This window comes from Neopelma chrysocephalum, unplaced genomic scaffold, assembly GCF_003984885.1.
Source record: "Neopelma chrysocephalum unplaced genomic scaffold, ASM398488v2 Primary Assembly neopelma1_96671, whole genome shotgun sequence".
Lineage (NCBI taxonomy): Eukaryota > Metazoa > Chordata > Aves > Passeriformes > Pipridae > Neopelma > Neopelma chrysocephalum.
In genome coordinates this window covers 1,051,848-1,070,633 of record NW_020925316.1, presented here as the reverse complement: position 1 = coordinate 1,070,633, position 18,786 = coordinate 1,051,848, and positions in this window count along the sequence as shown.

Below are 18,786 nucleotides of genomic sequence, written 5' to 3'. Positions count from 1 at the left end.
GGGAAGTTCAGCTGTTTGGCTTTGTTAATGAGAATGAGGGTGCCTGAGCTTATGCCTTACACTGGCAATACAGCAAGGACGGGATGCTGCAAAATGCAGACCTTAGTCTTTACCAAAAAAGTGTGTTTGGTAAGAGACATTAATTTACCAATGCTCCCCCAATGGATAAATATCCTGCTGGTACTTTTTCCCTCAGACAAGATGCAGGTATGAGCTTCATTAATTAGCCTTTCCACACCAAGCTGGGCAAGATCAAAACCATCATGCTGCTGCATTTCTGTAAGAGAAGGCACTGTGTGCAACATGCTTTTAATGAAGCAGGACAGGATGTGAATGCCAGACTCAATGGATAGCTCTGGGATTTGTCAGACAGGCAAAAGCACTTCAAATGTGTAGTACCATCAAAGTAGTCAAGTGGGATGAGTAAGACATTTGCAGAATGCCCTTTTTAGCAGGTCATCACCACCCTCAAATTCAGCAAACTCCGCCTTAGCCAGTGGACAGAAAGCTTCATATGCCTCTCCCTCTTTTGACCAGCTTTTTGGTAGCAGCATGGCTACAAGGTTGGCTTCTGTAAGGAGATGCCAGAAGTTCCCCCTGTGTCTGATGGAGCCAATGTCAGTTGGCTCCAACACAGATCTGCCACTGGCCAAGCCCGAGCCCACTAGTGATGGTGGTAGCACTTCTGGGATAACCTATTATAGAAGGAGGAAAAACTGCTGCTCAACAGCAGCTGAAGAGAGGAGTGAGAATATCTGAGAGGAACAGCTCTGTAGAGAGGGAGAGACAGGAGGTGCTCCAGGTGCCAGAGCAGAGATTACCCTGCAGGCCATGGTGAAGACCATGGTGAGGCAGGCTGTCCCCCTGCAGCCCTGGAGGTCCACAGTGGAGCACATATCCACCTGCAGAGCAGGTGGATGTCCAAAGGAGGCTGTGACCCTATAGGAAGCTCTGTTTTTTTCCTTTTCCTGACAAAGGTCAGCACTAGCATGGAAAGGTTATGGGACCCTAAAGGCCCATCGTCTGCCCAAGACCTTCAGGGAATGCTTTTCCCCCAGACTCCCCACCACCAGAGGCATCAAGGTGCATCCTCAAAGCTCAGTCTGCGGTGAGGGCTGAGATGCATCTTGATAAACCTTATATCTACCCATTTCAAGGAGCTTTGGCACAGCTCCTCCCATTATTGAAGTTTGTCAGTGCTTCTTACAAACAGGAGTGATGTGTCAAAGCAACAGAAAAGCTGTGGGCTCTAAAGTAGCTCTGTGTGTTGCCTGATAAAGCTCTTCATGAAGCTGTTAACTGAGCTTCTGGACCTGTTGTTGGTGACAAAGCAGTGGAGGTGATGCATTTCAAAAAATAACTCTGTGCCTCATTTAAAAAGTGTTTGTCCCATCAAGCTGCATTTTCTAGCCACTCATCCTTCAAAGAAAATGGTTTTAAAATACAAGGCTAATTCATCTCCTGCACTACCTGGGGTCCTGCTCTAATCCAGTTGTTTGAGCTGATTGTGACTGCTGGCCACTGCTGAAGTCTACCTAAAAACACTCCCTGCATTTAGAGAGATGTTGCATAATGGCGGCCATCCACTTGGGAAAGAAGCAGCTTTGTTTCTTTTAAAACATTCAGAGCATCGTCTCCATCTGCCCAGCCATTGGAAGGCAGAACTCTCCCACAAAGCCCCTCAGAGTGCACTCCATGTTTTTCTGAGATGCTAGCCAACAATTGCTCCCTACCAGCCAGGTCAAATACATGGTCTTGTTTAAACCCAGTGACAAGGATTTAACCCAAGGATTTAACCTGCACAGTGCAGGTGGGATGTTGTCTTCCAATTTTGTAAACCACTCTGCCAGAGAAAGGGTTTGCTCAGAAGCATTCACAGCAGAAGCATGTGGGGGGAAGCCCCACAATTAAAGTTTGAGGTAGTGCAAAAGTGAGGCCATGTTCCATGGGAGCAGTGGAGCTGGTTAGATGGTTTCCATGGACACGGCCTTGGGTTGCAGGGAGTACAAGGTTAAGACGGTTTGATAATGTGCAGGTGCTTGGATTCCTGGGTGTTGTTGTGGGAATATGTTTGTGTTGTGTGTGAAGTTGGCAAACTCAATAAAGGCTGCCTGCTGCACTGAGCAGGCAGACATCTCGTCTCACTATCCTTGTGTGTCTTGTGTGTCTTGTGCGTCTTTCTTCCCCCACCGGACCAGGCCTCAAGACAAGATACCCTGCGACAGAAGCACATGTCCAAAATCCATTCAGCTGTAAAACAATAGAGATTCTCAGAACTTGGTTTTACTCACACAAAGGCACTGCCTTCTAAACTCATGAATGTACAAGTAAGGTAAGGAGACACAGGTTTACAAGGAATTTATCATTGAAGGGTAAAGATGTGTTGATATATTGGGCAGACATATTCAGGTAACTACATGAAAATATTGGGATGGTGTAACCATGGTGATGGCAATAATTTCTTGCACCATCAAGTATCTTTGAAGTCAGCACAAAGTGGTGTTTGTAAAAGAGAAGAGGAACAGACTTGCCTTTCTTATTTTTTTGGCAGCAGAACAGCAAGAAATGCAGGTGAATATGGATCACAGAAGGGCAATGAGAAATGTTCACCATCTTGGCTTTAACTTGGAGAATCTTTTACTGAGTAAAAGGGAATGACGTTGAAAAGCACCCCAAACATTGAGAAACAAAAGGTTTCACCTTTCCTTTTGCATGCCCTGTTTACCCAATGCCCAATTTTTTTCTAATGCCAATTTTCATAATGAGTGGCACTTTCTCTCTTCCTAACACGAGTGAGCTGGCCCTGTCTCCCCCTAGACATCTCAACAAGGGTCACCACACCTTAAGCATAAAATGCCAAGAAGGATATTTAATTTCTACTAAAAGCAAAGGTGTTGGACATCTCCAATCAGACACCACCAACAGGCCCACCAAGCAGTACAGGAAACTCCAGCATCACCACCCATCCCTGACGGACTACTGCTCCCCTGCCAAAAGTGGATGGGATCATCTGCAAGGACAAATCCTGCCACTGCTCTCCTTCCCTGATGCATATGGCCATTGGGACCCAACAGCTGGCCTGAAGGCATTGAAAAGTATTGTCCTTTGTTGGCAAGCGGAGTTAAAAAAAAAAAAGAAGTGGACTTCAGGTGTTGTCAGCAACTCAACCCCAAGCAAGAGGGTACTCACACACCAAAACCTCATGCAGAAAAGCTCCTGCAAAAGACAGAGCTCCTCTCCATGGAGCAGGGCAGCTATTTTTTTCCTAAAGTGAAGCCATGGTTTGAACTGCACCTTTGGGCTGACTTATCTTGCCCTATCCCAGGCAGTGGGAGCACCAATGGGAGGAGAGTGGCGAACAGACACCTCCAGCAGCACAAGGCTTAGGGCCTTCGTTTTTGCAACCAAAGTCACAGGGGCTCAGCTTCTCCACCAATCAGATGGAGTCCTTCTTGGTTGTCATTAATTTCTCATGTTTTCTCGGGGGGTTTTTTTTGGGGGGGAGAATAATCTTTTGGTTTGTTTAGGGGTTTGGCGTTTTTTTTATCTCTCTGCTACATGACTTTCAAGTCTCCACTGTGAAGTGAATTTCAGCTGGGTGGTCAACAGCAGGTTTGCTGCCTGCAGACTCAGGCAGACCATCCCGTATCACACTCCCACGTCTGTTGGATCTTGAGAGGTTGGCATTATAAATTAGCTTTCAGCTAAAGCCTTTGGTGCTTCAGGCATGTGGTGAGGGAAAAGCCAGCCAGGCTGCAGCAGCTAGAACATCTCATTCTGCACTTGGAGGACTTGACTTAAGCTGAATTTTCATCTGCCTCTGCACCTCAGTGGCAGTGAGAGGTCCCTGTGTGTGATCCGCACTGCAGCTGGCTAGGCGGTACTGGGAATCCAGCCTCTTCTTGGATGAAGCAGCAATAGCTAATCCAGCTGAGCAATGAAAAAATCATTTCCACAGCTGCCGCTTTGTTGCAACAGCAGCCTCGAGGTTCTACAGAAACTCACAGAAATAGCTGTAACTGCAAAGGTACTCCTGCCTCCCACCCCTGGCTCCAGCACGGCCCCATTCTGACCTGCCAAGGTATCACTGCGTGTCTCTGTCTGCAAAAATCCCTTGACACCACTGGCAATAAGAGCTTGCAGTAGCTGGACCTCTGGTCTGGTTCAGCATGGCCTTTTCTGTGCTCTGACCTCAGGTAAACGATTGCTGCAGATACAAAGTCACTCCTGTGGCTCCCTTTGAAACCTCCCTGTTTTAAGTATCCTTCAAGGCACTCCTAGGGATGAAGGAGCCCCAAACAGTTTTTTTAGCAGAAACAATCTCATGCTTGTTCCCTGTTTGCCTTTTGTATTCCCCCATTTAATACCCTTAGTGCATGACAGCATGGAATATACCTGTGTCTTGCTGAAAAAGACATCAAAGACCCAAGTATAAGCAAAAATATTGACTGATCACCTCTGTCTTCTGAGTCAGAGAAATTTTCCATTCTTAGCTCTTTTCCATTCATACCTTTCCCATCACTCTGTGACTCTGCATTTAAGGAGCCTTTCTCGTTGTTATATCCTGCTTGCCAGAGATTTTGATCATGCATTCAGGAGCCTTAATCAAAGAGCAAGCCTGCCTAACTCCAGCTCTGCACTGGTTGCTGATGATACCAGCTTTTCTTTTGATTTGTATTGGATTCAGTTTGTGAATGCCATTTTCTTTCCCTTTCACAATCAAATTGGATTTCTAGGTGAGGAAGCCCTGTTACACTGATGCAGTGCTAGAGGAGATGCTCGAGTCTAAAAAGCCTTTCCTGGCCTCTCTCCAGCCAGCACCATGCTCAGTTTCACATTTCCTCTCCTGTAAATTTGATTACATGCATGCAGCCATACATACATATGCCCACGCACATACACACACACATGCATAGGTGTGGTCAGACAAGGATTTGGACAGATCCCCAGCTGAAGAGCCCCGGCCTTCCTGAGCCTGCAATTCAGAAAGACAACCCAGACCTGGAGACTTCACAGCCTTGTGTCCCAGGCCTGGTGGGTGTTATCAGGAGTAAATCTTGCTGTGCTGCAAATGAGAACACATGACCCAGAAAGGCTGGTACCAAAACCTTAGAGGCTTCAGGGTGTCCCTCCTGAGGTTGCAAGGACTCTAGGGAAAAATATCCTTCCAATAAACCCAGAGTTTTGCCTGCCACGCCCTGGGCGCAGCCAGCTCCCAGGCCATGGGGCAGGGTGGCCCCCAGCCTGACAGATGTGTCCACAGAATGAGAGTGATTGAAGGATGTGATGATTGAAGATTGCATGTGTCAGCATACAAACACTTTACCCTAAAGCCCTCAGAAAAGAGCATTTTTTAACAACTGAGCTGATTTCTCAGGCTGTCAGTCACAAGATATTTTAGTGGTGTTAAAACCAGAATAAGGGGAAGAAAGACCAACCTTATTTCTCCGCAGGTCTGTACTTCCCTGTGGCTGATGCAAACACCTCTGGTACCTTGTCATATTTTATATCACTGCTCCTGACATTTGGGTGGGGCACAATGTAAAAAGAGTCTGAATAATTTATTATTGACCCAACAGGGGAAGAAACAAATAATGAACAAATTGTTATCAAGGAGCCTTTAAAGTAAGGCAAAAATAAATGTCTCACCACAGATCAGAAATTCTTTTGCTGGTAAATGATGGCCAGCAGTGACCATTGAAAAAAAACCTTGTTAAGTCCAATGTCCCAGCTCTGAGGTCTTCCTACAGTGCCAGTACAGTCGTATTTGTGGCACACACCACCACTTACTGGATACCCTGTGTGTTATCCAGTGGACAGACATGCATGGAGGCACACCTGTGCACAAGGCATGTGCTGCTGGTGCAAGGAGCCTCCCAACAATTCTGTGCCAAGTCTTGTTGTCAAACTGGGACTCTCTTTTTTGATGTCAACACCTGGACAAAGTGTGTCGTCTGCAGCAGGAGCTTTCTTGAGCGTGACTGTCAGGATCTGGAGCATGGGGTTTTCATTATAGCTAACATTCCCAGGAAACTTGCTAAATGAGGAAAAAAAAATGTTGAACTAGACTTGTTTTGCTGAGTCAGGATGATGTAAAGGTGCTTGAAAGGAATAAACACTCCCAGTTTTGAGTCATCTGATAAAATCACATCCTTTGACTATTTCTTAATTCTGCTGATATCAAATTACTTAAACAGCAAACACTCAGTAGTTTTGCAGATTGCCAAGCTCAGGAAGGCTGTTGGGAATACACAGACTGCCTGGTAGATGGGCGTGTGCTGCACATTGTTTCTATGAATTTACACAAGCTCTCCTGATCTCACTCGTTGGCAAAGGAGGAGTGCTGCTACACTGACAATAAAGCTGAGCTGGTATAAAAGTCAGGTATGAATAGAGCCAGATGCCTAGGATTTTGCAAAGCCCAGCTAGCACAAAAGATTTTGTACCAGGGCACTTTTTTCAGATCTGGGGCATTGCCCTAAAAATATGCTACTTCTTGGTAAGAGCAAACTCAACCTGCAAAAACAGCAAGTTCCCCAGGAGCCAAAAACCTGAGGTTAGTGATGTGGAAAACACGTAGAGGCTGGAGAGCCATCCTGCATGACCTCAGCCCGTGCCTGAGAGGCTCCTTTGCCCCTCAAGGGCAAATGGGCAGCGCTGTCATGTGGATAGTAGTCATACATGTCCTGGACATTTGTGAATGAGCAGCATGGAGTTTCCTATGCAAACTTCTATGAGCACTCCCCCATCACCTATTGTCATATGATCTTTCCTCATAATGCATTGTTTGTGGTTTCCCTGATTTGTCGTTTGCCTCTGGGCAGCAACAAGGCATAGGGTGAACCCATGAGCCTGTCAGGTAGGTCACTGACAAGGATAGAGTAGTTTTATCCAGGTTATGGGATGATTTTGAGGTGATAGATCATTGCAGGGTATAATGTTTAACCAAGGCTTGTAGGAAGTAAGGCAACGGCTAGGGCAACTGCCAGGACTGTATCTGCACTGGCCAGGCTTGTGGATTTGTGTGCTCAAGTGTAGAAATGGAGATAGATGGGAGAGGATGTCTGTGTCCCTATCTATGTACTATTCAGTTTCTCCCAGATCAGTGTTTTGTTCATCTAGTGTGAATTTGACAGCCATCTTTAGCCAAGAAGCTACACTGGCTTTTAGCATTCTTTTTCCTCTCGCAAGGAATGCTCATTTCCCAGTGAACATGAAGGTTTCTGGCTCAGAATGGCCTGCTGGATTGTGCTCCAGGATGAGAGAGCTAAACTGTAGCAGAAAGGCACCCAGCAGAGCCCCTCTGCCTGCAGAAGCAGAGACCCATCCATTCAGGGAATTAGCCAGACATTGCTCTTGCTCCTTAGGATGAAAGCGAAGCAGAGTCTCAGCTCTTGGGGGTTAATAACCATCTGCAATAAAGACAGCTAAGGCTACAAAATAGTAAAACAACCATCAGTTAGGCTGAGAATGTCACTAATGGATATTTTTCCAGCCCTGCTTCAAAGCACAATGATGGGCTTTCAGCAGAGCAATTAAAGCAATGCCCAGAGTGGAAATATCTCATGTGAACCAAGTCCCTCTGGGTGATTTGGCTGAAAATTGTGCTCATGCCTAAGATTCAAAGGCTGTAAAAAGGGTTCAAAAATTTGAGGAAGGAGGATGATGCATATTTTCAAAAAATACCCTCTGTCTCTTCTTAAGAGGGACAACTCAAGGAATATGGTGCTAAGGCATGCTGGAGAGAAGAACATACCTAAAATCTATCCTCCAGAGGAAACAGACAAAAAACAACTTCATCCTTGTCTCTCTGTCCCTGTATATCGCTGTGCTATGCTACACCTCCATGAAGAAGGAGGCTCCTCTCCAAGCATCCCATAGCTGGGGGGGAAGGTTTGAGTTCTGCTCACCTGGCAGGAGGTGGGGGGCACCAGGCAAATAACCCAGACCCCTGGGAGCACCACGTGGTGCTGGGGTGCTGTGCTGCACCGTGTTCTGCTGTTGCTACGGGATCAGGCAGAGACCTGCTAATGCACAGTACACAACAGATAAAAGGTGGGATCAGGTGGAGGGAGCAGCATTTTCTGTTCTGGAGGACAAAGGGGAAGAACACTGTGCTGCAATGCTCAGCCCAGCAGCAGCAGGAACCCTGATTCTGGCAGAGGCAACCAGGGTTACTGCTCATGGTGTCAGCTGTGCAAGCCACCCCAGCATGGGTCAGGCCTCAGCACCATGTGGGTCTCACTCACAGGCAGCTTCTCTGATCCTGAAGCAAACCCTAAGCCCTGAGCAGGTCAGGCCATGCCACCTGTGGGGCTACAGGGTCAGATAAAGGGAAATGCAGGGGGAAATGCAGCATCTGGACTCAGAAGCAAACTCTGAAGTTCCCCAAAGCTTGGGAAGATTTGGTCTAAGATGTTTTCCCCAGCCAAAAGCAGGACAAGCATTTGTATGGACTCTGGTGTATTGTTCACGGAGGAAAACCCTTACTGGCAGTGCCATAGACCTGAAAGGATCCTCTATCCTTAGCAAGCACAGCACATGTCTAAAGAAGCTTCCTGACTCTGTCTCAGTAAGTGGCTTTAGCAATAAACTGCTGCAATCATATCTCTTCTGGGGAGGAAATAAAGTTCAGCTCTCAGCTCTGAGCAAATCAAGAAAACACACTTTGGAGAAATGTCTGGTTTATAAGTGCTGTACTTTAATTGCAGCAGAGCAGCCTGTCCAAATTCATCCACATTCAAGGATATCCTGCAGCTCTTCTCTTCTTACAAGTCTACGGACTGAAGATAGTGTGCTCAGATAAAATAGCACAGCTTCCATGCTGCAGACAGTGTGCTGCAGTGCTGGACTTGTTACTTGTCATTGTGGCAAGTCCACTTATTCTACCTACTCCAAAAGGAATGAACAACACAATGTTCTGTAATTTTGAAGTTAGTTTGGTACTGGTAAAAGGCTGGAAAACAAAGACTGAGTCACCTCTATTTATAAAGTCCAACAATATTAGATCTAGAGCACAAAACATAAGCTACTAAGACCATCTCCTCAGACTGTAAGAACTTAAAATATCATCAACTCATCCAAGTAAAGTGGTCCCATTGATTGCAAGCAGCTGCCTTTCAAGTGTCAGACTAATAAGTAAACTGATTTCTGCATGTAACATTTAGCAACTTGGGTATAAAGGAGATGTAAAGGTGTGAAGAAAGAGACATTTCCATGGGTTACTTCCCGTTCCCAAAGTCTCCAGCAACTGACCTTTGCTATAGAATGAAAAAGGAATCAAACTTCTCCTATGTTTGATTCATGCACAGCCAAAACCTCAGATACACTCAGATACTAAACACCACAAAATACCCACTGATTCAGGTTTTTTGGAAGTATATACTGGGAAACTAATGCAGTTCTTGTTTCATGTCCTGGAAGTTACCTCACAGTTAGGTCCTACTCAGTAGAGATATTTCCTGGTACAGATATGAGCAAGAAAGGGGGGTTTCAATGTGCACTTGTTTTATTTTATTTTTGCCAATCTTTGGCCCTTTTGTTTAGTGGTATACAGCAACTAAACAGGTAATATATATACCGATATATACCAAATATGAAGCACATCTTTTCCTTTGGTCTTCTGGCAAGGATCCTTAGTTTCTGGAAAACAACCCTGTTCTACTGAAGCCACCAGATCCATGCCAGCTGATAAAGAGGGCTGAGCAAGTCCAAATCAAATACAGGCCATCATGTTTTATTATCAAAAACAGGAGAAGGTTTCTGACCATCTGCCAGGAAAGTAATATAGGATTAGCTGGGAGTTTCTTATTTCAAAGCCTGATCTTTTATCACTGTTTTAATTTCCACCTAGGTATACACCTTGGAGAGGTGGCTACTTCTCATCATGATCAAATCTCTTAATTGTTACAAACACATAAAACAGAAAAGAAATGAGGAAAAAGAAATTAGGGGGAAGAATCAGGAAAAAGCAAGTCTGAGAGTGGGGAAACAGACTATACAGGATTGGAAATGGACACATCTTGTACTGTAGGAAGGTGGTGCACTCTCTCCAAAATATGCTTCACAGCAACCTTTCATGGTCTCTGTATTTAATTGGCACTTATTTCCACCTGTGTCAATTAGTAACTGGAGTCTCAACTTCTCCAGGCCTGGACGTCGCTTTCTTGACAGAAAAGTGCATGCAGCTCAGACACACTTCTGCTAATATATCAGTCCTGAGGGCCCAAGATAGACAGGCCATGGGAGAAAAGGGCAGAAGCATTTTGAATGGACATAAGACAGAAACTCAAAATTTACAGTCATGAATCAGTAATTTAGAGTGCTTAACAAATCACCATCAAAGGTATCTGGAAAAGCAGGTTTAGTATATGTGTGAGTGAGTCCAAACTCAGCCCCAGAATGGTTTATATCTAAATGATTTAACATCTCTTAATCATTGACTAATTTAACACTTAAAAAATTATTCAATAGTATTTACTATAAGCACAGCAGTAATTTAACTATAGATCCGAGATGGCAACAGTCAGACTACACTTCCTATAGGGTGTAGGTTGTGTGAACATGCATGCACACACATAGAAGTACGTTCAAAGGTATCTATGCCTGTTAAAAATTCCCCTCGAGTTCCATTAAATACATCAAATGCCTTTGCCTTTCTCCATGGGCAAAGGGTCTAGCCTCAACGAGTTGGGGGTATCAGCCTAGACCTCATGGTCAGCTTCTGGCAATGGTCCTCTGAGAATCACAAATGAGAGCTGGTGAGCTCCAAGAGTCATCCCACTCAGAGAGTGTGGTGGGTTGACCTTGCCTGGACACCAGGTGCCCAGCAAAGCCACTCAATCACTGCCCTCCTCAGCTGGACAGGGGAGGGAAAGTATAACAAAAGGATCATGAGTCGAGAAAAGGACAGGAATAGATCATTCATCAGTTGCCATCACGGGCAAAACAGACTTGACTCAGAGAAATTACTGGAATTTATTACTAATCAAAATCAGAGTAGAAGAATCAGAGGCAAAACAAATCCTAAAAACACCTTCCCCCTGCCCCTCTCTCCTTTCTAGATTTAATTTTATTCTTGATTCTCTACCTCCTACCCCACAGTGGCACAGGGAGAGAGGGAGTGGGGGTTATGGTCAGTTCCTCACATATTGTTTCTGTCGCTGCTTCTTCCTCAGGGAGAGGAGTCCTTTTCCTGCTCCACCTTAGTGTTCCTTCCACAGGAGACAGTCCTCCGTTAACTTCTCCAGTGTGAGACCTTCACACGGGCTGCAGTTCTTCATGAACTGCTCCAGTGTGGGTCCCTCACTGGGTCACAAGTCCTGTCAGTAAACCTGCTCCAGCATGGAGTCCTACCTCCATGGGTCTTCATGTCTCTGCCAGGAACCTGCTTCCAGTGCAGGTTTCCCACAGGGTCATAGCCTGTGCATGCTTTTTCTGGGTATCCACCTGCTCCACTGCAAGGCCTCCAGGGCTGCAGCAGCAAATCCATGGACTGCAGTGGGACAGACATGCAGGTCTTCACCATGGGCTGCAAGGGAAACTCTGCTCCAGTGCCTGGAGCACCTCTCCCCCAGCCTTCTCCACTGACCTTGGTGTCTGAATAGTTGTTCCTCTCACATAATCTCACTGCAGTCTTCTCTGGCCACAATTACTTCTGCACAATAACTTTTTTTTTTCCTTCTTAAATACATTATCAGAGGTGCTACCACCATTGATGGTTGGATTTGCCTTGGCCAGTGGTGGATCCATCTTGGACTGAGCAGGCACTGGCTGTGTTGGACATGGGGGAAGCTTCTAGCAGCTTCTCAGAGAAGTCACCCCTGTAGTCCTCCCACTACCAGGACCTTGCCACACAAACCAAATTACTGATGGAGATGCTGGTTGCAGCCCACTGTAGTCCAGGAGAGCTCAAAGAGCTTTACTCAGGACCGCTGTTCATAGGGTTGTGAGATGACCAGCTTTAGTCATCCCAGCCACAGTTCAAGAGTTTTAACTAGAACTTTCCTCAAAAAAATCCAATAGCAATAACATTGTTCCACTTAGGCTGTTATTTAGACAAAAATGAGGTTTCAAGGCTATTCATTAGAAAACTGGAGTCTGTCAGGCAACAGAACAGATAGCAATTCTGATAAGTTTAAGGGGAACTTAACTGCCCAGGAACCACCAATCAAAGCAAAGGCCTATCAAGAATTCCTTCATATAGAGTGGCAGGGAGGAAATGGGGGGTTGTACACTGCCACATACACCAAGTCACCAAATCTTCTGGTGTCCTGCTCCAAGGCTGATTGGTGTTTAATTTCGGGACTAAATAGACAAAGGCTTAAGATTAGGCATTTTCTTAGCCACCTTTTCAATGAGATTGCATCCCAACAAATACCATTTGGCTACTGAAGGCTTGAGCTATGGTCTTGAGGCATTACTAGTATTTTGGGTTTAATTTATGTTAAAAATACAAACAAAAAAACAAAAAAGAATGAGGACTGAGTTGTTTTTACAGGCTCCTGAATGGCTGTATATAGTGTGAAGGCCACAGAAATGAGAGCCTTGAGAGAGTTAGAAAGACTTCTTGATGCCTCTCAGCCCAAGATAATGTACATCAGCTGATTTCCAACCTATATGGCAGCCTAAAGCAACGTGAGCCAGCTGTAATAAAAGAGGTACACACACAAAAAAAGGCAGGCTACATGCAGTTCAAGAGACTTTCCTCCCCACCTCCTCCCACTCCACACCAGCACACAACCCAAGCCTCAGTTCCAAAAAAAAAAATACCCATGACCAATCATCATGAATTAATGCCAGATGTCCTCTTGGAAACACCAGCTTTGTTTGGAGTCAATGTGTTCAGGCTGATTCATGTCAACTGTCCTTGGATGCGCGGGTCTGGTCCAGAGATCACAGAGGGTTGGAAATACTCCCAAATATTGCAGTTGTCAATAACAGCCCAGACCTGAGTGCCCTCACAGCCTTGTTTTCTCCAATTTGGCTGCTTTAGCAAACTTCCTTTGCCCTCCCTCAGGCAGCTGCCCACTGGCCTTGCTCTTAAGAGAAGCAAGCCTAGCCTGGGTCCAGACGAAAACCAAATAGCAAAACACAGCCTAGCTTTCTGTTTGCTCCCCCTGCCAGCAGCCAAATGAAGGTTTGCAAAAACCTACTAGTTTCAGCATTTTGCTGAATTGTAGCCTAAAACCAGTGACCCAAACCTCACTGTACAAGCCTGGCACCCAGACAGCTACAGGGCTGTAGGAACTTGGTTCCTATCTCCAAGTGACTTGATTTTCAGCAGATCAGGAGCAAAGCTTCCAAATAACAGTACTTGGGAATAGGGCCAGGCTTCCCACTGGACCATTTTCTTTTTACACAGAACCCTTCCCCAAAACTAAACCAGTTTGTTGCAACGACAGCATGCTCTCCGCAAGAGTTTGTTGACAAAATCCAGGCCTTTATTCCAATACTGAAAGGAAAAGTGAGTCAAGGGAGCCCTTAATCTTGTTAAGATCTCAGAGGACTCTCAAACATTAATTGGCCTGTCTAGACCAACTCTGTGTCTGGATGCTGTTATTGCAGCCTCTCTTGCAAATGTTGAAGCTAGAGCTTGGGACCACACCAAAAAAATTGAATTTCCACTCTTTACATTGCATTACCCTATTTCCTGCCTTTTTTCTTTCAGTTCTTAACAAAAAAGGACGCACTTTTGCATTTTTATTGGATTTAGTATTGTTAAGTTTCCATGCTTTGTAGCTTCTAGGGGGGAAAAAAAAGCTAGGGTTGTGATTGCCTTAGAAGGAAAATACATAAATATGTTAAAGAGTAAACCTAGGACTAAGGGTGCTTGTCTGGCACAAATGTCATTGTGCAACACAACCACGAGGGAAGGCCCTCTGCTGACCTCCACAGTCAGGTTCAAGTTTACGTCTTGAATTTGACTAAAATCTAAAGAAAACAAAAAGTTCTGAATGAGGCAGAATTTTCCCCCAGACCACAGTCCATGGATTCTTTCTGGAGAAGAGGATGCCTCATTTATCCCTGTAGACTGGTGCTTGCCTGGTGCAGTGCTGCAACACTGGTGGGAAAAGCCAGGGTTTATCTGAAAGCAGATGACTGCGAAGAAACCAACCAGCCCACATAAAGCCCCCAGGTGTCCCCCCTGCAGAAACCTCTGCTGCACCAACACCATCCACAGACCCCAAACATGGGCTGGTCACAGAAGAAATTGATGTCTATCCTTGCAGCAGGGCAGCTGCACCCAGGTAGGGGTGTCCAGCCCATTTGTCTCTGGTATCGGCATCGGTGCACTTATGCAGAAGCATCTTTCATGAGGCCGGGGGCACCCAAAGGCTGTTAATGAGTGTCACACTTCTCAGAAATGATTCATAAGTCATTCCAGTGTTGCCAGGATAAGAAATTGCATGACAATAAAGCAGTATTATTTACTTCCGGTTAATTAGCCAGAAAGGTGGTAAATATCAACTACTCATGAGAATCATGTGATGTATACAGATATTCATGGTCCCCTCTCATCTCAACACTATTTTGGTCTATTTTTTTTCCTTTGGATGTTTCTGGAAGTGGGTTGCCTCGAGAATCCTCTAGGATATGACAGCACACTGAGGGCAATCTAAATGTGCAGCACAGGAAGGAAAAGCAGCAGCTATGCTTCCCTGCTTCATTAATCACTGTCATATCCTTTGCCCTACAGTGGTTCAGAGAGTTGGTATGACAGCACTGGCTGCAGCAGCATTCACCTTTCCAGCAGAGCATAAAATGAAGGGTAGATCCACGCATTCCCCTGTGCCTTCACTAAGCATGTGACCAGAGCTTAACTGGGAGATGCATGATCTGCATGTGGCACAGCCAAGTAACTTGAAAATCTCTTCTGGTCAGAGGCGGAGGTTCAGCCTGGTTATAGAGAGGATGAAAAGTGACCCACTGCTCCTCTGTAGCACACCTTGTAGGGAAAGCCAAGGCTGCGTCTTCTTCTCTTGCCCTGTTGGTGACTGGGAGAAGGTTCCCTGTCTTCCTCTGCTCCAGTAGACAAGACTGGTGCTGACATATGCCTGAAACACATCACTGGCATTTGTGTGACCTGTAGTCAGGCATGTGGGTACCACCTGCCAGTGGTCACCCTGCTCAAATGGACAGACTCACAAGCCCCATATACATGTTGGTGTATTAGGCAGGAGGTGGAGGTTCGAGGATATACGGAAGCTTGAAACCATGACACTGTTGAAAGCTTAACAAAAACCAAGATTTATTACCGAGAGAGTGGCCAACAAAACAAACAAACCCAAAAGAGAGGAAGGAGGAGAGAAATAAGCCTCAGTTACCCAGCTGTTGCCCATAACGTTATCTTACCGACCTAGCGTGCCTATATTTACCCATAGCAGAAGCGGCATCCTTGGAGAGTCAGTAAGTTCACAAAACTGGCAGGCATCCCCACCGAAAGGCAACGTTGTCCTTGATGTGAAGTTAACTCCCTCCAAGAAAGCACTATCTACTTTTATACAACTAACTGAGTGACCACAACCTCCCAGGTGTGGCCAGCACTGCCCAGCCAGAGGCCCTCAGTCCCACCTCCCGGTTATGTAAGTGCATCTCTTCTGCGCATGCATGAGGACTTTGGAAATCCCCTCACGCAGGCGCAGTATGTTTTGGGGGTCTTTCTTAATTGAGTCTGGGGGTGAGCCTTCCTCCCCTCCTCATCACTTTGTCCTCCAACTGCCCTTGACGAGCAATTGACCAATCACAACAGACCAATTACAACAGTTTACACAGAAGTTCTCCCTCCAAGGCCAAGTTCACTGCTTTATCAGAGCACTTGGCAGGAGAAAAACGCAAACTTCTGTAGGTGGCTAGGGCCAAACACAGACCAAAAAATAACAACATCCCAACTTCGACCCGATACAGTTGGCCAAGCAGCTGTGAAACCTATATGAAATAGATGACACCTGCCACCAGTCTGGATGTGACAACATCCACAACATCTCTTCTGCACAGATGTAGCAGTGCCTTGAGATGGCTGATGGATAAGTCTAAGACTAGAAGGGACTCCTCTGTCCTGGAGCTCTGGCTATGTGGTTCCTCAAGCCTACCTGTCATTCCATGAATCACAGCCACCTCCAAGCCTGTGGAAAAGGCAAGAGTGCATGTCTCATGAGGTAGCCAGCCAGTGTTGTTTCTTCCTGTCTGCTTTAGGGCATCTCAGCACAAGTCCTGAACTTGTTTTGATCTGGCAAGCAATTTCAGTTGCTCTGTTTTCAAATGCTTTATTACAGGTGCCTTAAAGGATAGTAAGTTTTTCCGGGATGTGGTGACCATCTTCCCACCCATCCCTGCATAATTTGCACACCTAAAAATATAATTGCTTAGAAAAATGTCAGCTGGACATCCAGGCCAGAGAAAGGGAAGAGTGTGAGAAGACCTCCCCTGCAGAGGAAGGAAACGCAGAGATGTGTGCTGAAATGAGTGTAGCCCTCCCCATACCCCTTCATTGCTGGGGGGTGAGGTAGAGAAATTGGGAGTGAAGGTGAGCCCAGGAAGAAGGGAAAGATGGGGTGGTAGGTGTTTTTTTAGCATTTGGTTTTATTTCTCATTACCCTACTTTGATTTGATTAGTAATAAATTCAATGGATTTCTCAAAGTCAAGTCTGTTTTGCCTGTGACAGTAATCAGTCAACGATCTCTCCCTGTACTTATCTCAAACCAGAAGCTTTCCATGATATTTTCTCTCCCTTGTCCACCTGAAAAGGGGAGTGATAGAGCAGCTTTGAGGAACATGTGGCATCCAGTCAGGGCCAACCCACCACAATGGACCACAGAGGTAACCATACAGCATTTTAAAAGTCTTATCAACCCCCACACTAGGGACAGCCATGGTGCAAGGGCACAAAGCAGTGCTGAGGCAATGCTTTAGTGCTCTGAGGAGCACTTTGCAGAAGGGATGTGATGCTATCCCGGGGATAAGGTGATGCAAAGGCCCTGAGACATCCTGGGATGGAGGCCCAAAGCCAGTTTGCCTTTCTCTTTCCATCATTTTTCCTTCATGCTGCTGCCAGCTCCTTTATTACACCTGCTAAACTCTCTTCAGACACTAGATCACCCATTGCAGAGTCACAACTGGAGCATGCATGGAGATCCTAAGAGAGATAACACTCTGAACTGGTGAAGATGCCCCAATGCCCAGCATCCATTCTGGTTTTTGGAGCAGAGAGCACCATAGTGGCACTCAGAGTTTAGGGACCCTGTGGCCAAATTTATCTCTGTAGTGGCCCAGGGAGTGTGCAGCATGGGAGAGATGGGGGTATGTGAGCTCCACACCTTCCTGATAAGGCCCTGAACAACTTGCAGCATACAAATCACATTTTGTATTTCTGAATCATACCTGGCAAATGCACCAATGCTGAAGGTCAAAGTCTCTGCAGAAGAAGAAATTCCTGGAGGCCCCACATCTGGGTCACTCAGCCTGCTGATGGTGCAGGTAGGTGAAGGTTTCTGAAGCAGATTCAGAATACATAGAAATGCAGTATTTTGCTTCCATAAGAATAGATACAAAGCATAGTGAGGAGAGGGGAAAAAGCCCTAGGAGAGGTCAAGAATTAAGAAAAAAACAAGGCAGGAGAGTGGGTGAAGCTTAAAGGGAGAGAAAGAGAAACAAAGCAGAACAGCTTTGGATATCAGATAGTCAAAAGCAATGTCTGTCACTGGTACCAGTTTGTAATCTGAATGTGATGCAAAGCAAAATGAAGAACTGAAGCTCAGTTATCCCCATGCCCCCTTTCACACGCTGCTTCCTGTGAGCGGCACAGTGTGGTCTGCCACAGCCAGCTGCCAAAAGGCACTGGACCCACACACTGATCAGGAGATCAGAATCTGGCTTGATGTGAGGACACCTGAATAGTGCCAGTCAGAACAAACACTTCAGGAAACCACAGGAGCCCACCCTGGTGCATGGGGACTTTTTCTGTCTATGGCCAAGGCTTGAGAAGGCAGCTAAGGATAGTTAGAGCTTGCAACTTCTCTATATTACTTTACAAAGCACCTGTGTGTGACGTCAAGGCTTTTAACACAAACCTGAGTGTTAGTTCATTGATAACACACCAACCTATTGTATTTCATTCATAAACTTGTATTTAAGATGAAGAAAATTATGAGCACCTGGTAGACTCTCCTAGTGAATACTGAGCAGGACCTGCCAGTCCTTAGGTGGGCCGTTGATTTCCTGGAAACCTGCCCACACAGCAAAGAGCAGACTTATCTGGGGTGAAATGCATACATTAGTCATTTCCAGGAACTAATTTTAATTTCAGATAAACTTTAAATGAAAAGCACAAGACCCAATCCCTGGTGTATTGAGTTTATGTCTGAAGGTTTCGGTAGCAGAAGGGCTGCAGGGGTGGCTCATATGAGAAGCTACTGGAAGCTTCCCCCATGTCCAATGGAGCCAATGCAAATCAGCTCCAAAACAGACCCACCACTGGCCAAGGGTGGGTGAGCCCATCAGCATCTGTGCTAGTGCTTCTGGGGTAACAGATTTAAGAAGGCATCAGTGAAGAAGAAGAGAGAGGAGGTCCTTCAGGCACCAGAGCAGAGATTCCTCTGCAACCTCTGGTGAAGACCGTGGTGTGGCAGGCTGTCCCCCTGCAGCCCGTGGGAGTTCACGGTGGAGGGGGACCATCAGGACCTGCAGCCTGTGGAGGATTTCATGCCCAGAGCAGGGGCATGCCCAAGGGAGGCTGTGACCCCATAGGAAGCTCACACTGGAACAGGTTTCTGGCAGAACCTGTGTGT